General features: G+C 49.6%; 1 non-coding gene across 1 annotated transcript in view; it reads left to right on the top strand.

Annotated features, from left to right (window-relative positions):
- Positions 1 to 3,656, top strand: part of LOC101568948 — a 17,806-nt gene extending 14,150 nt beyond the window's left edge. The window contains exons 3-5 of the transcript XR_002819288.1: positions 1,444 to 1,622; positions 3,325 to 3,425; positions 3,593 to 3,656. This is a non-coding gene — a transcript (dead end protein homolog 1). The remainder of the gene's footprint in view (positions 1 to 1,443; positions 1,623 to 3,324; positions 3,426 to 3,592) is intronic.
- Positions 3,657 to 13,942: the final 10,286 nt, after the last annotated feature.

The following is a 13,942-nucleotide window of genomic DNA, read 5'->3' as shown; positions in this document are numbered from 1 at the left end:
CCCTACCCCCTTTCCTTTCCCCTCCCCCTACCCCATCTCCTCAGTTTTATCTCAGGCAATAGTAGCATCATTTATTCAGATTCTCAGGGGGGAAAAAAACTTATAAAATTACCTTTTCCCTCCCCAGCCCTATGTCCACATGCACCTAAGATCTTTGTAGAATCTCTCTGGTTCTTTCCATAGGCACAGGGGAACAGCAGCGTTTAAGGAGATCCTGCCACCTACTGCAGGGTGGATAGGCTGAAAGGACAAGCTGCCAAAAAACATAAGTACAGAAAGAAAAGCAGCCATGATCTCACTTAGAAGTGAAATGATTTTTTAAAAACTCAAATGTTCAGGGATAGAACAAAACACTAAGTGTTACATTTGAGGAAGGCAAGCAAAGGTTATGGGTCACAGAATACAAAGCAAACACATGGTGTGGGCGAGACTAAGGATCCAGCCAGCGCGAGCCTGCAGCTGACCTCGCATTCAGGAATTCTGCTAACTGCCCAAACCACAGCTGCTCTCACCGCCAGGGACGGGGCGGGCGGCCCAGGTGGCTCCCTCGATCGGTTTTGCTAGAGGAGCCTGGCAGTGTGTGTTCACGTATCTTTCCGTCCTCCTGTCCGCCATAAGCATGCAGAATAAAATGGATATTTAAAAATAAAATAGCAGGTGATGAGTGCAACGACTATAGGTTCCTGTCTTCTGGTAGACAGGATTTAGCCAGACCTGATGCCGGTAGCTTTGCCTTGGTTATCAGGAGATCTCGGCGTGTGCTTGGCCACCCCCACCCCCACCCCGAGCAACCCAAGCTAAGCTTCTGTTTTTGTTCTTCTGAAACAGCGCTCCATGGGGGCCTCCTCCTTCCTGGGCCCAGGTGGTCTCACTCACCCACCCTTCCAGGGAGTACGCGCAGCACCGCGGGCTTGCTCTTGGCCCTAATATAGCAAAGAGCAGCCCAGAACAGCTGTCTATTCCTGTGCAGCTTCCACCCTAATGGAAAGAGAAAAGGAAAATTAATTACTATGTCTCAATAGTAAAAGAAACTAAGATCTTGGGAAAATTCCCTGGCTTAAGCTACCATGGCCACCTTTGTGTCCCGGCTTCAGGAGTACTCACTCAGCCCAGGAGCTGGGTGGCTCGGGCACGTGCCCAGGTTAAACACACGTGCCATGGTTGGAGACAGTTCTTGCTGTTGCAGAGCTTCAGTGGGGAATGATGCGCTCAGGGCAGGCCATCCTGCGTCACAGCAGGGCCACATGGGGGTCTCCGTGCAGATCTCCGGGTGGAGCTGAGACCACGCAGGTTGGTTCTCCCCAGTAAGGCGTCCCCCGGGCTGTTCTTGTGCATGAGCAGACAATGAGTATCTTGAAGGAGAGAGAAGAAAACCACATGAACCGTGTGTCCCAAACTTCCGTGCCACCTGTGCAGCTGACCTTCTCTTTTCTACCTCTGCAGTCCAGGTCCGATGCACCCCCGCCTGGCTCTTCCTCAAAGTTAACATGTTTGTACTTGGCCCTGGTATCGTGACATTACCTGAAGAGTTATTTCTAGGAAGCAGCTGTCCTGTATCGGTGACAATTTATGAATTCCACCACTTTATATACCGTACCTGTGAGTGTGGCATCCGGAGCCAGGTAACTGGGTCTTCGCCCACTTCCGTCTGCTCAGAGCTCTCACTCAGCTCAGGCCAGGGCTTTGGGAGGTTCTTTATTTCTGACCACAAGCTAATCTGGTTTTGCCAACTATGACAGGGGCCTTGAAAAGCGATAAAGAAATGAGCTCACAATGTCAAACTGACATTTATCTGTTTCTAAATAAGACATGAAACTTATCTTCATTAAAGAAAATGGACTTTTTAAAATTCTATTAATTTAACAAACTACATCCAGCTGCAGCCCCAACTGCCCTATCACCATTGTTTGTCACCCAAGTAAGAGCAGTGCTCATACATTCGAAGAATAGAAAAATAAATAGGAATAACAATTTGAGAGAGGTGAAAAAATGTAAAGTTCAAATTTCAATGTCCATAAATGAAATTTTATTAGAATACAATCATGCAGGTTCACGCATTTGCTAATTGTCGACGGCTGCTTTCACCCTGCAAGAGAAAGCCAGGTACGCCCAAGGTGTTGGCCTCTGGCCCATTACAGAGGTCGAATGCTCGGAGCAGCAGAGCCAACCACACAGCTCCACGGCACTCTCGATTTTCAGTCTTTGGAAGCAGCCACCCTTTGTGGCATAGGAAACTTTAGGAGTCACCCCAGGGTCGTCACACCTGACATTTGCAAATGATAAGGACTCCCTGCCTGACATCCCGACATCCCGGCCCACTGGAGACTCTGGTGCCGCCTCTTGTCTGGGGGCCAGGACAGGTGGGATGAGGTCACCAGACTGAGGACAGAGATGGGCAGTTTTTAAGCCTCCTGGGTTATTTTGCCTTTAAACAAAACCAATTGCTTTCCTCCCAACCTCCTATTAGAAACCCTGAAGGAAATATCATGTCTCTTAATTTTAGTTTTTTTCATTTAATATTTCCAAAGCAAAGCCTTGAAGCTTTTTTGAAATGAAGACAATGCAATGTCATAATACAAAATTTTAGGGTATTAATGAGAATTAGAGATGTGGCTGGAGCTATCAGTGGAACTGTGACCATTTTAAGTGAATATTAAAAATAAAGAGAATGGGGGCTGGTGAGATGGCTCAGTGGTCTAAAGCACCTACTTAGAACAAGCTTAGCAAAGCACAGGGACCGCAGTTCGATCCCCCAGCACCACATGCCAGCCAGCCTCGCCCCCTGGTGGGCTGAACAGGCCACACACACACACACACACACACACACACACAAATTTAAAAAAAAAATAAAAAAATAAAAAAAAATAAAGAGAATGTGCACAAAAATTCAGTGATGGTCTCCAGACGATGAAAGTAGAAAAATTTACACATTTGCTGTACATTGTTCACATTTCCTAAAGCCATATGTTATTTCTAAAAAGCATGCTACCTAATTAATATACTCTTCAGGACTAAATGCGCTGTATTTTCACTCCTCTGACTTTCGAAGGCCATGTTCGGTACCTCAGGGTCTTACAAAATCTACAGAAAGGTTTCTCAAAAGAATAAGTTTTAAATTCTCTCTTGATGCTATGGAACCATTGCTTGGACACCGTGTTTAAGCGGCAAGCCCTCCACTGGCCTCGTGGGAGGCCTGTCCTAGTGCAAGTGTTCGATCTTCTCATCCCCTTTTCGAGAGCAAGGCCATGTAGCAGAGCGGCTTCCCCAGGCACTGTACCCGGCGAGATGTTTCGGCCAACTCTGACGTTCCCCTTGCCATCGCAGGTGTCTCCAGGAAATCGGCTCTCCTTTGAAGCTGAAATCACCGTTAGATCACCGATGCTTGGCTTTTACTCTTCCATGACTATTGTGTGCGTTGTGCCCAGGTGAGTTGGCCGTGGCAAGCCCGGCCTGTGCCCTCTGAGCCGCCTCTCCCAGGCCGGGCTGGGTGGGATCGCCCACGGGTACGATGCGCCAGTGTCCAGGGTGGCCCGGGCCCATGCAGGTCGTATTGTCTTGTCGCCGCACTCTTCTGGGGTTCTGCTGCTCTCAGCTCTGCGACTTTAAGGAAGCCGCTTGACAACCCAGGAAACTCCGCGTCCTCATCTTTAGAGTGAAGACGCTGGTGCCTTTTTCACAACTTTGGGCTGAAGGTTACAGGAAGGGGCGGGAGCAGCACGGAATTCAGAGTGCACGCAGGGCGCAGCGGCTGGTGGACTGGTGCTGGCTCGCTGTCAGCTGTGTGTGTCCACGGTGGCTTGGAACTGTGTGTAAAACGGTAGAGATTAACTGCTTCGCCCCATGCCTCATGGGTCTCCTGCTGAGAATCCAGCTTGTTGTCATTAGTGTCCATGTCACAGCATCTATGATCTCTGAGACAATCAGGAATATTAAAGACCTGAAACAAATTAACATGGTGATGAGAGGGGGCCAGGGAGATAGCTCAGTAGGATAAGCACTTGACTGGCAAATGCAAGAATCTGAGTTCAATCTCCGGTTCCGCAAAAGAAAAAAAACTCACCCAACATGGTGATGAGAGTAGGCAGTTTCATGACTGTGAATGTGCAGGCCAGGGGGAGAAGAGAAACAAGCCAAAATGTTGGCTTTAAGTAGTTCTCGCTGTCTCCGTGACCCACAGGTAGGGGTCCTGTGGGCTCGCTCAATGTCACCCGTTACTGGCAGTCGAAGGCCATCGACCGCTGTGTCAATGTCTTCTGCTCAGCAGCGCTGCCAAGGTGTTGGGGAGGCCCCCAGACAGAGAGCTCCCTCGGTTCAGACATTAAACTTACCACCCAGCCTTCCAAGTGCGAAGAGGATGGGGGATTTCACACTGCCTCCCTCGCGACTGGAAGGGACGGGGACCAGTGCAAGCTCAGGAAGGGCGAGGGCAGGCCTCAGCTTCGGGCCCGAGCCGCCGGCGCCAGAGCAGACCACAGAACCCCACAGTGTTTCTTTTTTCTATTTTGCAGCCATCTTTCAGGTGCTATGAACAGCACGGGACGTAAGGAACAGCGCATCTCCCCTATAAAAGCAAACGAAGCACAGGTGCTAGAAAGACCTCCAGCTGCAAACTTCGGGTAAGGTCACGTGACGTGCGCTTAGGCTGTCCAAGTAGGTTCTAGACTTTCAACAGCTTCACGAGATTGTGCACAGTTCTTCGACACAGGCTGATCAGTGTGCACTTTGTTTAGCAGCAGCTCGGCTTCACGGCCAAGCATGTTGGTCTGGCATTAATGGAAAGCAGAAACTTACGGCAGAGATTGTCCTCCAGGAACCTTGCATCGTGACCCACTGAGTGAAACGTCTTGACCAAAATAAATATTAAGAGAATTCTCAATAGAAAACCTACTTTTGTGCTGGTAATCAAGCTCAGCATCTCGAGCTTGCTGGGAAGGCTCTTGGGTTGCCAAGCAGGTTCCCCAGGCCAGAGATACTTTGATGTCAATACCAAAGAATAAGCGCTTGTCAAATAGCTCAGCAGATTAAAGCACCTGCAAGCAGGCACAGTTCAACCCGGGGGCACGCTGAGATAGCAATGGAGACTGGGTATGGTCGTACAAGCCTGTAATCCCAGCTCTTGGGAGGCTGTAAACAGGCAGATCACTACGAGTCCAATCTAGTAGTGAGACCCTGAATACCCTGTGGGCCCTTCCCTAAAATACAGAAGAAAAAAAAAAGATTATAGGCTTTGGTGGCATAAGCAGCCCTCGAAAGCCCATGCCTAGAGATAGCTGAGAGGGAGACTCTGTCCTGAAGGAGCCAGCATCTTCCTGCCAGGAGCATACTTCCTAAGTAAGTGGATTTGCCTTCTGAGACAGTTGAGGGGGAAAATTCTAAACTTACGCAGATATGCATGTGTTTCGAGCTTTGCATGTGGCGATGCCCAAAGGGAAAGCTCTATATTTATTGCACAGTATACAAATATTCCAGAACATCATGTAGAACGTGACATATACCATTTTTATTTGCCAATTAAAATAACTGCAAAAGATTTAAAAAAAAAAAAAGAACATGCTGAATGTTAGAAGTTTTCCAAGCTTGGGGTGCACTGTGACGGCACACTGAACGAGAGGCGTACTGCAAGTCTCTGCCAGGTTCCTGGTGAAGAGGCCAGAAGCTCGTCGCTGGGGAGACCCAGTGCCTGTGTTTCATTCTGTGGGGTACGACCTCAAGCACCACCTCTTCTCTTCCCCCTCCCCTGTCCCAGAGACTTAAGAACAGTAGCCCTCTGGAGACCAAAGGTCAGAAAACCACACACCAGCAAGTTCTGATCCTTGGTTTTTTGGGTTTTGTTTTGTTTTGTTTTGTTTTGTTTTGTTTTGTTTTGTTTTGTTTTGTTTTGTTTAGACTTGCAAGCAAGTCTCTTTAATGGACATTAGATACAAAGATCCTCAGCCAGGCCCTGCAAGCAAGGCAGCAGAGCATCAAGCAGATCACCAATCACCAACTGGTCCTTCTCTCTGCAGTCAAAATCCCGGTTTTGAAAGCTACGTAGCTTCTCTTTCCCCACCTGCATTTTCAGAAGCAGACGGATCCAGCTTATTTCATTTTTAAATGTTTTAAGTGACTTGACTTTTAACAAAATGGCTCCTTGTCATTTCCTGAGCTTTCTTAAGAAGGATCTTCCCGTTTTTAACTTTCCAAGCGACTGTAATAAAATACTTTCTCCTAGTGGATTTTCTGTGCATTAAAATGCTGTTGCTATAATCTAAACATCTCTGCCTCACCTCCAAAATCCATTTGTTACAACCTAGTGTCAGTGTTGCCGTACTAAAAAGGGTGCTTTTCAGCAGCATAAGTGCCTGCCGGGCAAGTGCAAGGTCCTGAGTTCCATCCCCAGTAGCCAAAAAATAGAAGTAGTGGAGGAGGAGGAGGGGGAGGGGGAGAGGGAGGGGAAGGGGTAGGAGGAGGAGGAGGAGGAAGAGGAGGGGGAGGGGGAGGGGGAGGAGGAGGAGGGAAGCTTTTGAAGGCAATTAGAACGCATGGGTGGGACCCTTGCAAATGAGATTAGTGCCCTCATAAAGGAGGTCCAGGGTAGGCAGTTTGCCTTTGCCCTCCACCAAGTGTCGACCCTGAGATGGTGTCTACTACAAATGAGAAAGCAGGCCATCACCAGCCTCCCAGCCCTGCAGCACAGAGCAATACATTTCTGCAGGAAGCCCGCTCAGAGGCGGCCTTGAAAGATCATCGAGGACGGCAGACTCTCCAGCGGACACCTGGCCAGGTAATGCACTTGGTCTGCCACTCTCTGTGGAAGATTGCGAGTGAAATTCAAACACAAACTTCCGAGCAGAAACAAAGTGCTTGGTCAGCGGGCTGCACCGCAGGCAGGTTCAGCCTGCAGTCCACAGGCAGCTTCCACTCTTATTTCTAATGTCAAAATAAAGGAAGTTTTGCTAGTTATAACATTAACTACGTCATATATTTTATACAAGACAATGCCTACTCTGTCTTGATTCGTAAAGTCACTTCCTACCTTAGCTATAAATGGGTCATAATTTGTGTGATAATTCTACGAGATGCCCTCAGTTATGGTAACGTCAGTTTTTGTTGCCTCACTGCTATTGTCATTCACCTAATATTTAGACAGAACTATAGCAAAATAATTCAAATCTCGAGGGTCATTCTTGGCTTTCTGAGCTCCCGTCTTCTGGAAAATAAGTGGGTTATGATAAGTTTCAGGTGACACTGTCCAAAGTGAAACGCTCCATAAGCCACGCTGACTCCTACTCAGACAAGTTGCCAAGAGCTCCCTGCCCTGTAGACAGGGCTGTGAACTTAGGAAGAGCCGCACAGGCCTTTGCCTGGAGGAGAACTGCAGAAAACTGCCATCTAACGGGCACTTGAGCATCTGTTCTGCTCCTGCGTGGAACCTGAGGTATCAACTTAAGGCGCACCATTTCTTTTCTATCAAGATTAAAGAGATTGACCTGACACGTTTTACCATTTGGTCTTCAAATCATTTTAGAAAACTTGAAAGAGCTCTTGTGGACATTCTTCTCACATCACACATAAAAGCGAGTGTAAACTAGGCAGTTGGCTACAGTAACCCTAAGCTATGACCACCGCACGTCCAGCCCTCCTAGTCACCTCTCGGTTCGCGGTCAGTGTCCCCGTGTCCCCAGGTACCTACCCCAGCCCCGTGACCCTTCGGTTTTTAAATGCTCCGCGCCTATCTCCAGAACTTCCTGCCCCTCGGTGGCTGTTTCCCAAGTCTCCAGGAAGCTTCAGCATGGCTTGCAGCCCCGGTTCCGCGTGCGGCTGACGGCAGCTGCAGCGCGCCTGGCCGACCCCGTGTGGCTCGCACGTGTCCCCCAAAAAATTGGGGCGAGTCTCACTGTGCTACACAAATGGGCTGATGAGCACCCTGGACTGCCCGCATCGAGGCACTGGAGATGCAGACCTGTGCGGGTGGGTGGGCGGGCAGTTTTCTCATGTAACATTATAATGAAGGGCTGTAGATGATAAAAATAAAAAATGGGCAGGCCAGGGATATAGCTTAGCAGTGCAGCAAGCGTGAGGTCATGAGTTCAATTCCTGGTACCAGAAATTAAATCAATGTGGGTGGCAATAAACACTAGGAACAAATAAGACAGGTCAGATGTGCAGTGTAGTGAAGGGGATAGAGTCGTAGATGCTTAGGGAAAGCTTCATGCAGGAAGTGATGTCTCAGCACAAGCTGTCATCAAGGGAGTCGGGCTTAGGGACAGCGCGAATTCCAGTTAGGAGGACACCAAGTGACACAAGCACTGCTGGGTGACTGGTGAGGTGTCAGGCTGAGAGAGTGATGGGTACCATGCTGGGTAGACAGGGAAGCTGGGGTCTCCTGGCCCTCTTCCCTGAGTGGTCATGGCCAGGCTGCGCAGGACCTCCCGGGACATAACCAAGACCCTGACTCTCGCTGCGGCCTGAGAGGCACAGCAGAGGGACTGGAGCAGAGGATGCCATGGCCCGACTGAGCGCAACGGGTCAGAGTCCTAACCCCAGCGCTGTTAAACGTGAGCTGCTTTGGAAATTAGATCACATCAGATGTAATTAGTCAAGATGATGTTATGGGGAATAGGGTGACCCTAACCCAGCATGATTGATTTTCTCATAAAGAGAAGAATGGCTGCGTGTGAAGACAACACACAAAGAGAAACACCAAGGAGTGACGGGGGCAGACAGTGCCACCGACACCAGGCAGCAGTGCCAAGGACTGTCCGCCCTCAGCAGAAGCTGGGGAGGAGCACAAAGGCTTCTAGAAAGGCTTCGGGGGACCCTGGCCTTCCACAGCTTTGTGTTGGCTTTCTAGCCTCCGGAATGAAAGAACAAAGCCATCCTAAGCATTCTTTTTCTATGATGGAAGTCAACCAAACCTGTGGGGAATCAGGTCTCCCCCTTCTCAGCTTTGGGGACCTCTTTGGACCCTGCCAGGTAACTGCCCTGCAGACCCGCTTTCGGTTCTGGAATCAGAGCTGTGAGCAGCGCTTCTCCATAAGAGGACGTGTTCCCTGCACCTGCCACAACATGTCACACCTCCTCCTAAACCTGGCTTTCTCTACACACCCATCCATTATAACAGAGAGAGAGAGAGAGAGAGAGAGAGAGAGAGAGAGAGAGAGAGAGAGAGAGAGAACGCTTTGATTTGCAGCCGTGCTATGCCGTGCCAGCCTCTGCTCTGGGAAGGGAGAACTCTACTCAGGAACCCGTGCTTTAGGTAGAGTCACTGTGGGCCTTTTGGGGTGAGGTGGCAAAGAGATGTGCTAGACTGGAGTGAAGCACCATGGGAATCCCAGGCCTCCGGAATTCTCTGCCCATGTGGCCAGGCGCTCACTCCAGACGCGTGCCTGAGCCCCTCCCCGAGTAGGTGCTCCCAGGAGCTGATGGAGACGTGGGTGGAGCTTGGACCTGGCACCTGCAGTGTCACAGGCTGCACACGGTGCAGCTCAGAGTGGGCCCCGAGGGGGAGCGGGTTCGGCGATGGGCAGGGAGGAGAGGGAAGCATGTGGAAACAGACACCATTCTTACCACGGTGCAGAATCCCAGAGCACTGGGGACTGCGGGGATTGGCAACTAAAATCTTTTTCTAGCTCATTATGAGAGTATTGGGGTTGTCAAAATAGGAAGGTAAAACATAACTTGTGTCGCAGTTTCTCCAGTTAGTTTCTAACTTTTACATAGAGAAGCAATCAGTCCATGCAGCTGCACATGTTCCCATGCTCCGGATCATGTAAGCCAAGGGGCAGGTCCCAGCCCTTCGCCCTCCCTCGGACTAAACGGTGCGATCAAAATATACCACAAACAGTGCAAGGAACAAGGCCATGCGCACCCCTTAAAGAGCTGCCCTTGACTGGAAAACACGTCTCCGTCACTCAGCCGCTTTGTGAGGCAGTTCTGACAATGCTCTTCCTTAAGCTTCTCTACAAGTGTGGTCCAAAGCACAGTGAATGCTGCTGCTGCCATCCGGGGGAAAGGCAGCCCACAAGCCATGGTGCTGTGTCCTCGTGCGCCCCGTTTGCTGGCTCTGTCACCACACAACTCTTGCTCTTCTCCAAAGTCAAAATGACCCGGAAAGGGAAAGATTTGAATCCAAGCAGCTAAAGACACTCACGAAGCAGGACTTCCAGAAGTGCTTCAGAGCATGGCAAGAGTAATGGGACAAGTGTCTGAACGGAGGGGGATGGTTCTGCGTGGGCTTCGTGGCCATGTGCCTTTCACTGTAGTAAATCTTTCAAGCTTTAAACATTTACCATGTTTTCAGTCACGCTTCATAATTTATCTTGGGAGCCCTCTCTCTTCCTCGATCTCCAAGGGGGCGGGGAGCTCTGCTCCGCTAATAAGCTTTATAGAACCTGGGTTTTACCAGAGACCTCAGTCCTTGGCTCAGTTCTCAATCTCGCCTTCAGCAAGTCAACGAATAACCACAGTTACAAGCTGTACTTATCAGTGTGGGGACAGGTGAGCGAAAGAGAGTGGGGTTGGTCTCTGAGTGGCTACTTGATAAGGTAAGAAGTGGTGGTGAGACAGCTATAACTAACCAACGCTTTGGACTCGACTGTAAGTGCTTAAATGCAAGCTATCTCAAGCATCTCTTTTTTCTAGTTTTTCCCTAGATATATAGACGTCTGATATTTCTTCAATGAAATTACCAGCATGTGTGATTATCATTTGGTGAAGGGATCTGAGATTTCTCTCAGCAGCATGTGACAACCTCCTAGGCACAGGCACTCTGCTGGGTCAGTGAGGGGCACAACAGTGAAGGAGAAAGACCCGTCCTTGCCCTTGCGGAACCCACAGGCCTGCAGGGAGACAAGGACAATGCAGAAATAATTAGCTGCAGCTCTCATCAGTGCTTCTGCAGAAGGTAGAGTGCCAGGACAGTGGCAGCAGGGGATGGGAATGCGGGCCGGGTGCAAGGGGAGCATCCCCAGAGGCACGGCCTCCACCCCAAAGGATTTGTGGGACACGTGACTGGGCAGGAAGATGCCCGTGACCAGACACCATGTGCTCAAGAGCCCTGTGGTAGGAAGGAAGTTGGCACAGGGAGGAACTGGAAACCTGAGGCCGGAACACAAAGTACGGGGAAGCGACGGGACGCCCGAAGCTTGAGAAGGCGCGGAGAGGAGAGCCCCTCGAGATCACGCCCGTGTGCCTCTCACGCCAGTGCTGCCGAAAGCGTCTAGGCTCACCCAGGAGTGAGGACGCTCATAGTTCTTCTAGAGCAGCACAGCTGAGCATGGAGGCACCCCCTGTCATCCAGCACTCTGGGAGGCTGAGGCAGGAGGATCACAAGTCTGAGCCCAGCCTGAGCAACTTTGTGACTTAGTGAGACCCTGCCTTGAACTACAACATAAAAAGGGGGCTGAGGGTGGCTCCATGCAGAGGCCCTGGGGTCACGCTCAGCTGCACAAAGATGATAAACATACAGCACCACAATATATCATTGTTGCCAGGAACATGCAACACTTACCTCTGCGTAGATTAAAAGTTGTAAGGTGGACTATTTTAAACTGCATTCCTTGCGCGTACTTCTCTTCCAATGTGCTCCGTGTTTTCATCAAGTTTCAGAAATATTACTCCAGGAGGCAGGTGAATGGTGGCCTACAAAGGGGTGAAAGTGAATGTTGAGAAACACATTGGGAAATTGTTTCAATGCTGTAGAAAATTGTCATAATTTTGGCCAGAAGAGTAAGAGCAAAAGTGGAGAAACAGTGGGTCCAGGAGGACTCCGCGAGTTGAGTAGGTAGGTGGCTGCAGGAATACAGAGAACCCCAACACAAAAACCAGACCCCAGGCAAGTGGGACTGTGGGGGTGGCTCTTACGGAGACAAGAGCAGCTATTAATTACTATGTGCCCAGTGATGCTCTAAGAAGCCTGTGGTGGTTTGGGTCTAGATGTCCCCCCAAAGCCTCATGCAGTTGTAGGGCAGACTGCTAGTTCGTCATTAATTCATAATCCAGTGCTGGGACTGTGGGACAAAGCCTCCACGCAGTAGCTCACTGAACACTCGTGAAGACTAAGAGGTGTGAGGGCTGATCAAAGAATACGCTTATGCATGATGAAAACTTGTCACAGCAAAGGACACATTGCCGTGAGCCCCTCCCGAAGTCCTCCTCCACTGCAACACACTCGTTCCACTGCTCTCACCACGTTCTGAAGCAGTTCTGGAGTCCTCGTTCTTCAGTGTCTGTGCCAGAGTTTATAACAAGCACAGTGGATGCAGCTGCCATGCACTGGAAAGGCAGGCCCACGAAAACACGACGCTGCGCTCTCACCCACCTTATCCGCAGACCTTGCACGGTGGCTCTCTGGCTCCTCCACAAAGTCAAAACGAATGTCAAAGGGAAATGTTTTGGATGAACTTGGGACATCAAAGGAGCTGTGGCAGAGCACCTGAAGATGCGAAGGAAACCTTCCAGAACTGTTTCAGAAAGTTGGAAGAAAGAAGTGAGAGAAATCCATGTATCTTGTACTGTGGTGAATGTTTAAAAGTTGAACAGCCACTGTAGTCGGTGACCACACTTCATGAGAACTACTATTCTCGACATTTTACTGGTAAGAAAATTGAGACTCAAAGAAATTAATAGACTTATTCTGCAGACAGAGAACTAATATCTAGAATATATAAAGAACTCAAAATATTAGGAATAACATTTTTAAGTTCTTTATATATAAATAAACCTTTTGAGTTCTTTATACCTAAATAAACCTTTCCTTCCTTAAACAAAAAAAAAATTAGAACCCCCACAAAGTAAAAGGTCCACTCCAGAAATGTGCGCCGGAAATGAACAGACACCTCACAGAAGCAGGCATGGAGGTTACCAGTGGAGGTAAGAATGCAAGAGTAGGGCTTAGAGCTTTGAGGACCAATGATGTGTATGAGCCCATTTTAAAGGGTAATTGGAAAAGTCACCTTGTAGGGAGTGACAGCTTGACTGCCATTCAGCACTGCAGGTCTGTTAGAGATCAGCGAGCAAAACCAGCACTGTGGGTCACAGTTTTGCGCCCTCTGTCCTTGTCTGCTCATGCTGCTAACCATGAACTGAACAGCTCATAAATGAACAATCATGGGGCCAGGGAGATGGTTCAGTAGAGTAAGCGCTTCCCTGGCAAGCGCAGGGGCCTGAGTTCAATCCCCGGTTGTGGAAAAAAAAAAAAACAAAAAAAAAAACAGCCATTTCTCTTAGATCTGGAGGTTAGGAGGCCCCAGACCAAGGTGGCCTCGGGTTGGGTGTCTGACGAGGACACACATAGATGGCACCTCTTCTTGTCTCCTTGTGTGGTGGAAGGAACAAAGGTCTCACTAGGGCTCTCTTAATAAAGGCATGAAGACTGTTTGTGAGGGCTCCACTTCCTTGACCCAAGCAGCTCGCCCCCCAAGGGCCTCGCCTTGAGGTTGGGCTTTCAACTTACGGATTTGAAGGACACACACATTCCAATGGCAGCAGCCTCATCAAACCTGGGTCCAGATACAGCATAGGCTCCTGCTCAACTGGAGTTAAGCAGGGCAGGGTCTAAAAAGTATCAGAAACTGAAAAAGAGCCCAAGGAGCTGAGAGCGTACTCAATGAAGAGTTTTAAGAAGGAATCTAGAAAATCATGTACAGATGGGTAGAAGTGAGGCTATGAATCAAGGAAGAGGATGAAAGGGTGATTCTATGGGTCTGCCCTTGGTGGGGGCCAGACCGCACTGAGAAGGCCAGGGAAGCATAAGACGTCCCACCACAGCATATAAACTAGTCTAAGTCTTGACGAGCAGTTCCCATAGCAGGGGCGACACTGACCCCGGGGAGCACGGGGCTGTGCCTGGAGACATTTCTTGTCATCACTCCTGGGGAAGAAGGTGTCCTCCTGGCCAGGGGCCCTGAGGAGCAGGTTTCTCACAGCCGCAGGCACCCTCTCCACTCCTATACCGCATGGC

This window comes from Octodon degus, unplaced genomic scaffold (genome assembly GCF_000260255.1).
Source record: "Octodon degus isolate 3935 unplaced genomic scaffold, OctDeg1.0 scaffold00283, whole genome shotgun sequence".
In the NCBI taxonomy this organism is placed as follows: domain Eukaryota; kingdom Metazoa; phylum Chordata; class Mammalia; order Rodentia; family Octodontidae; genus Octodon; species Octodon degus.
The sequence above is the reverse complement of the archived record's forward strand: the minus strand, read 5'-3'. Positions and strand labels throughout refer to the sequence as shown.